Here is a 7,344-nt window from a genome sequence, read left to right as displayed (position 1 = left end):
AGTGATGTGATGGGTTACTAGGGTATTACACCCACCACACTGCAGGTGACATGTGTTGGGTGAGCTGGTGTTTGTTTTTTGGGTTTTTTTTTTTTGTTTTTTGGGTTTTTTTTTTTTTTTTTTGGTTTTGTTTTTGAACAAAGTAGACACAACACTGGCACTATAAACAGATTTGTTTTAGGAGCTGATATATATAACCTCTGGTGGTTTCAAAGAGGCTGATATGTTTTGTGGAGGAAATGGCCCAAAAACCTCTTATAAAGAGTGGAAGAATCTCTAGCCATTGGCTCAGAGCCCAGCCATGCTGTGACCCTGTCTTCCCTTTCCCTGTCCATTATACTTGGCTGTTTGGAGCCTGTTCTTAATGTTCTTCCAAGTTAATATTTGTTTTGGTTGGCTGAGGGCCCTTGCAGCCTATGGGGTGGCCTGGCTGACTGAATGCCCTCCTATTGACAAGCCGCAGGGTACATCCCCTCTCTCCAGTGTCTGGAGAACAAAGCAGACTTCTCCTGAGAAAGAAATGAAGATGCCCTTAGACAGGGAATGGGGGTGGGGAGGGGATTTGGGGGGCATCAACCCTGTGGATCAGCATATCGTTCAGTCCCGTGGAGAGGTGCCCTATGGGAAAATCGGGGCACTTAAAATGAGATGACCCAAATGTGGCTATTGGTTCTGCTAATTTTTAGTACATTTTTATATAAAATAAACAAAAATTGAAAAGATCTAGGAGTTCCATTTTACCCTAGAAAATAGTGTCTTGTTTCATTTACGCTCAGAGATAGAAGTATTGAGCTGCTTCAAGAAGCTCAATGGCCTGGGGTGGGTTTTCTTTCTTTTTTTTCTTTTTGGTAAATTATCATCATCATCAATATTTAATCTTCCTTTACAGTCCAGTCAATAGCCCTCCTCCCCATCAGCCCCCAACTGTTCCCCATCCCATACCTCTTCCCCTGTCTCCAAGAGGATGTCCCCACCCCCACTCCCACCCCACCAGACCAACCCACTCCCTGGGTCCTCAAGTCTCTCCATAATTAGGTGCCTCTTCTCTCTCTGAACCCAGACCCAGCAATCCTCTGCTGTATATGTGTCAGGGGCCTTGTATCAACTGGTGTATGCTGCCTGGTTGGTGGCTCAGTTGAAAGATATAAGGGGGCGGGGGTGTCCAGGTTAGTTGACACTGCTGGTCTTCATATGGGGTTGCCTTCCTCCTCAGCTTCTAGGGATAGGGTTGCCATCCCACGGTCAGGAACTCTGACCTAGAATTGATCCTGTCCAGGGGAACTGCAGGGACGAAAATGTAGAGGAGCCTGAGGAAAAGGAGAAGGAGGTCCAGTGACAGGCCCAGATTGGGATCCAGCTCAGGGGAGGCTCCAAGGCCTGATACTATTACTGATGCTTTGGTGTGCTTACAAGTGGGAGCCTAGCATGGCTGTCCTCTGAGAGGCCCAACAAGCAGATGAAAGAGTCAGATGTAGTTACTTACACCCAACCACTGGACAGAAGCTGGGAACCCCTGTGGTTGAATTAGGGAAAAGCTGAAAGAACCTGTGGGGGTTTTAGCACTTTTTTTTTTCAGCCAAAAGGAAGCATGGATTGAGGCCTTTCCCAAAGAACCAAGGTAGGGCTTTACCAGAGAGGACTGGGGATAACAGTTAAATGTGCGCGCTCTGCGGCAAGGCAGCTCAGGCCATCCACCACTCGATAGCTCGGTAATGTTGACACACTTACTCATTCTGTTAGGTTCGGTTTTTGTAACTGCCAAATGGCAGAAGGAAGCTGGCTGGAGGTATCTAATCTACTGCTGGTCTAGTGGAAAGTTTTTGATCCAGTAATTAATTAGAAATCTTTAATACAGGGCTGGAGAGATAGCCCAGTGGTTAAGAACATTCGCTACTCTTGCAGAGGACGTAGGTTTCCTTCCCAGCAGCCACATGGTGGCTCACAACTGTCCCGAACTCCAATTCCAGTGCAGCTGACGCCTCATTCCCACCTCTCTGGACACTGAATACTTACATACATACATACATACATACATACATATATACACACAGACAGACAGACACATACACATAAAATAAAAATACTTCTCAATCCTTAATACATGTTGATGATCGATGCCCTCAGGGCAGCCACTCTCCCGTGTATAAGGCTCCGTGAATTTTGTGTTTATTCACTTGTGAATGGGGAGTTAGAGAGTTCTTTCTGCCACTTGATGAGGTTATTTGGAGCACAGAGTTATGGCAGGATGGAGCTGAGAACCCGAGAGTCACTGCCAAGACTGGACCACGTGGACATTTGTCCCAAGGCCAGTCAAGGCCAGTCATTGGTGCTTTCCCTCTTCCTACTCCGCTCCTCCTAGTAGTGGAACCTGAGGTTATATTTCCTTAGGGGACAGTGAGAACAGGAAGTGTGCTCATGGGTGAGCCCCAAGCCCCTAGTGATGGTTCCAAATAGTGGACACAACTGGGCGTTTCTTTCCAGTCTTAGTTCCTTTATATTTATGTTCTTTCTTATTAGGCTCCATGTAACAGTTTAAAGCAGTCATACGGCCTTTTGATTTTTAATTGTGTTAAAATTGTAGTAAAATCTTAAGCATTTTAGGTGTACTGCTCAGTGGCATTAAATATAGTCACTTATTTGAGTAACCACCACCTTACCCACTTCTGGAACTTTTCCCATTTTCTCTAAAGACGTTTTTCTGGGAAAAAGAGAGTGGCCCACACCTTTAATCTCAGCATACCAGAGGCACAGGCAGGTGGATCTCTGTGAGTTTGGGGCCAGCCTCGTCTACAGAGAGAGTTCCAGGACAGCCAGGGCTACGGGTTCACGCACACTAATTTCCCATCCTGCAGTCACTTGAGGCTTCGCCAATCACCATTCTATCTCTATAAATTTGACCACTCTGGGTACCTAAATTAAGGAGAAATCTACAGTATTTGTCTTTTTGTACCTGCCTTGTGTTAGAGTTCAGGATCATGGGGTTATCCAGGTCGTGGCGTGAGTCAGTTCTGAAGGTTGGATAACTCTCCGTTCTAAGAATCTCCCTCATTTTGTTTGTCCCTCACCTGTGATGGACACAGGGGTGGGGGTGGGGGAGTTCTGTACAAACACTTCTCAGTGTTCTAGACTCACGCCTCTTGGCTGTCTACCTAGAAGTAGATCGCAGTCTGGAGTCTATGCTAGTTCAGTCTAATCTTTTGCTGATAGTTGTTTTCCAGCGCCTGCGCCCTTTCACGTCCCCAATGAGAACACCCTGGGGCTCCAGTTTCTCACCTTCGTTAGCATTTGTTATTTTCTTTTATTTTTTTTCCTGATAACAGTCATTCTAGTGAATATGTGGTAGTAGTTATTGTCATTTTGAATAGTAATTAATGATACTATATTTTAAACCTTGTATTGGTGAGTATGTGGGGGGGGGGGTGTTAGTGTGCGTGCCTGTGTATGTGCCTGTGTGTGTGTGTGTGTGTGTGTGTGTATGTAATGGGGTACCCACAGAGGCTATATGGGGTGCATCAGATCCCATGGAGCAAGAGATACATGTATTTCTGTGATGTGGATTCTGGATAAAGCAGGAAAACCGTCTCTCCAGCCTCGTGACACTCCATTTCTATGTGCTGATGGGCTCTTTATACATCTTCTTTAGAGGAACCTGTTTGGTCCTTTACACATGCTTTGAATCATGTCCTCTGTTTTGCTGTTGCTCACGCTGTTCTCTGAAAGCCTGCCAACCATGACATCAGCCACTGAGTGCTTGATGTGTACCAAGAATGAGATGCTGGGGACTCACCGGGAGGCATAGAGACAAAACGCCCATGAGGCATCTACATTTATTGAAAGAGGCAGTTAGAATGTGGAGTGTGGCTGGGTATGGTGGCACACAGTGCCTTTGATCCCAGCAGAGGAATGCACCATTCTCTAAGTTTGAGGCTAGCCTCGTCTAGAGGACAAGTTCCAAGACAGCCAGGGCTATAGAGAGAAGCCATACTCCCCCCCCCCAAAAATAAACATAAACAAACAAATAAAAAGTAGAGTGTGGCAGGTGATGAATGCTATGGACAAAAAGGGTGGAATTAAAACCTGTCTACGCGGAAGATAGCAGGGCAGCTCAGAAGGCGTCCCTGAGAAAGTGCAAACTGAGAAGAGTGTTAACACCGCGGCCATTGCAGAGACCTGGACGTAAGAGCAGGTCCTGGGTCCTCACACTCCAGTGAGGAGACTCCACTGGTTGGTACAGAGACATGGGAACGCTTTGTCATGAGACTGAGATGCAGAATCAGGCAAGACCGTGCAGGCTGGGTCTTCTGACATGTATTCTATCTAACTGTAGCGTTTACTAGCTTAAAATGCTGGATAGCCTGATTTTTGATTTTTAAAAGGTCAGTGATTCCCCTCCCCCCCCCCGCTAGAAAACATCCCTTAAAAGTCAAACTCGCACATAGTCACACTTAATGTAGGGCCTAGGTTTATAGCACAGTTGGGAACTGTAGATAATGATAATGTGCTGTGTGCTTCACAGAGAGCCAGGAGGAAGCTTAGCAACAGTCTAGGACCTACAGCCAAAACCCCGTCAATGGGAGACAAACAGGGCAGACTGGCGTGTTCCCCCACCCCCACCCCACCCCCATGACCCTCTCCCTTTGCCCTGCAGACAACTCATGGAAAGGGGACTTTACAGACAGAAACAAAGGCCAATGATGAACCAGCCAATGCTGTGCAATGATCAGTTGCTAAGTGGCAGTTAACTTGATAGTGTGTGTGCGCATGCACACGTGTGTGTGTGTGTGTGTGTGTGTGTGTGTGTGTGTGTGTGCATGTGAATAGGTCAGAATAGGTTGTCTGGGTCTCTGGAGCTGGAATTACAGGAGCTTTAGTTAACCAGTATGTGCTGAGAACCTAACTCAGGAACTCCATAACACTCTCATCTCTGAGTTGGTGCGCTGAGCCCGGGGGTAAGATGAGCTCAATTCTCACAGCTCTCCCGCTAGCGCTAGAGGAGAGAGGTTCACTAAGCAGTAAGGGCCTCATGAGGCCGGTGCAGTGAAGAGAAGAAACCCAGTTTATATCAGTTTATATGGAAGCCCGACACAGAGGGGCCACTGGTAGTCTGGTGGAAGGCTTCCTAGAGAACATGACTTTTGTCTACACTGCTTTGGCTCCCAGCAGGTCGCAAACACACTAGTCCAGGAGCAGTCTGGATTCGCAAATGAAAGACAGACAAACTGTCTTTGTCTCTGTCTCTGTCTCTGTCTCTGTCTCTCTGTGTCTCTCTCTCTCTCTCTCTCTCTCTCTCTCTCACACACACACACACACACACACACACACCAGTTAATTTTTGACATGCAGTGACTAGCTCAAAGACTGTGTACTCCCAAACCTTCCCCTGCTTGCAAATGCCCCCTTCCTGTACTCCTAAGACTCGTAAACCTTCTCCTGCCTCACGAGTCCCAGTCCGGGAAGTGGCCAGTTGAATTCTTACTTGGTGGTTGGCTTTTTCTCCTACAGCTCCTATATCCCATCCCTACCACCACCACCCCACCCCTACTCATGGTGATTCTCCTTTCTCTCCCAGTCCCCAGCCCAAATCTCCAGGTCCTGCCTCAGTCTACCTGCCCAGCCATTGACTGTACAGCAACTCTTTGTTGCCAATCAAATCCAGCTCGGGGCAGAGACCCTCAGCGTCCTTTTGGAACTGAATTGAATGGAGTCAGCCTTAGAGCCAATCCCTAACACATGACACTTGAACTGTGATCTTGAAAGGCAAAGAGGAGGAGGGGACCCTGTGAAGGTGGCGCACGCCTTTAGTCCCAGCCCTCAGAAGGCAGAGGCAGGCAGATCTTTGAGTTCAAATTCTGAAAAAACTAGGGCTCCACAGAGAAACCCTGTCTTAAGAAACAAAATTAATTAATTAATATATAAACAAAGAGAGGGCTGGAGAGATGGTTCAGCGGTTAAGAGCACTGACTGCTTTCCCAGAGGTCCTGAGTTCAAATCCCAGCAGCCACATGGTGGCTCACAACCATCTGTAATGAGATCTGATGCCCTCTTCTGGGGTGTCTGAAGACAGCTACAGTGTACTCATACATATAATAAATAAATAAATCTTTAAAAAAAATAAAAACAAACAAAGAGAAGTAAAAAAGGAGTAAAAATTGGTTTTAGTTTATATACCTGTCATGCATAGATTATGCCTATCAGAGCCTGGATTCAATCCCTAGTAAAATAAAAAAATAAAGATAAATAAAACCAGTAATAAAAATATAATAAAAGTCGAATAAGTAGTTTCCCAAGCAAATTTTAGAAAGGGGGCGTTTCTGACTAGCGCAGTGTTTCTCAACCTGTGGGCCACATATCAGAGATCCTGTGCATGAGATTCTTACAGTGTGACTGATAACAGTATCAAAATTGCAGTTATGAAATAGCAATGGAAATAATTTTATGGCTGAGGTTGCCAGAGCATGAGGAACTGTATTAACGGTCGCAGCTTGAGGAAGGCTGAGAGCCACTGTCCTAGAGGAAAGTGTGTATGTAGAGACAGTTTGGAAGAGAGCCCATGATGCAGGGCATGTGCATTGACAGAATGGTAGTGAGGGCACCTGAGCTGTTGGGACGCAAGCCTGGCCCCCTGGAAGCTGTAACAAGTTAGGCCCAGCCACGCATTCCCCAGGAAGCCAATTAAAGAGATGGGGCCGTAGGAAAAAGATAGGGAGAGGACTGTCGTTCCATGTGACCACGTTAGAAAAGGGGACAAAGAGGTTCACTGACCGCTCCCCACACCCTCTGGCTTCAGTGCACCCTCTCGGGACCTGAAGTTTGGATTAAACAGAGGCTGAGTACCTATAACTCAGTAGTCCTGGTCATAGGGCAGTCCTATCCATCACTACCTCCACGGCAGGATCTCCACCGCAGTGGTCTGACAAGCTGTCAGAATTGTATGAAATCTTTTCCTAAGAGAAGGGCTTCCCCTTCGGCAGGCACGAGCGCTTCAGCTCTTCTTTTCTCCCAGGGAGATTCCTGGGGAAATGCATATCCCTTTTGGTGGTTTGTCTCAATAATTACACAGCGGAAGGGAAAGGCAGAGAGCGTCTCTTTAGAGGACCTTCACTTCTGCCAGGACCATTAGAGTAAGACAGGAGTGGTGAGTGTTAGGACTTGACATCTATCGGATGTCATAACAAGCTGGGACTTCGACCAAAAACGGTTTTAGCCATGACAAGATGAGTTAGGATGATAGTGGTCAGAAGATGCTGGGATCCGAGCGAAGAGGCTCCCACACAGCAGGTGAGAGATGACGCTAGCTCAGAATGAGGCAGAGATTAGAGGGAGGGGCCAGAAGAGCTGATTCGA

General features: G+C 46.8%; 1 protein-coding gene across 1 annotated transcript in view; it reads left to right on the top strand.

Annotated features, from left to right (window-relative positions):
• The window catches only part of Ppm1h (protein phosphatase, Mg2+/Mn2+ dependent 1H), a 255,215-nt gene that overhangs the window by 104,956 nt on the left and 142,915 nt on the right, over positions 1 to 7,344 (top strand). The window lies entirely within an intron of this gene.

The sequence above is a fragment of the Mus pahari genome, chromosome 9, assembly GCF_900095145.1.
Source record: "Mus pahari chromosome 9, PAHARI_EIJ_v1.1, whole genome shotgun sequence".
Taxonomy (NCBI): Eukaryota; Metazoa; Chordata; class Mammalia; order Rodentia; family Muridae; genus Mus; species Mus pahari.
The sequence above is the reverse complement of the archived record's forward strand: the minus strand, read 5'-3'. Positions and strand labels throughout refer to the sequence as shown.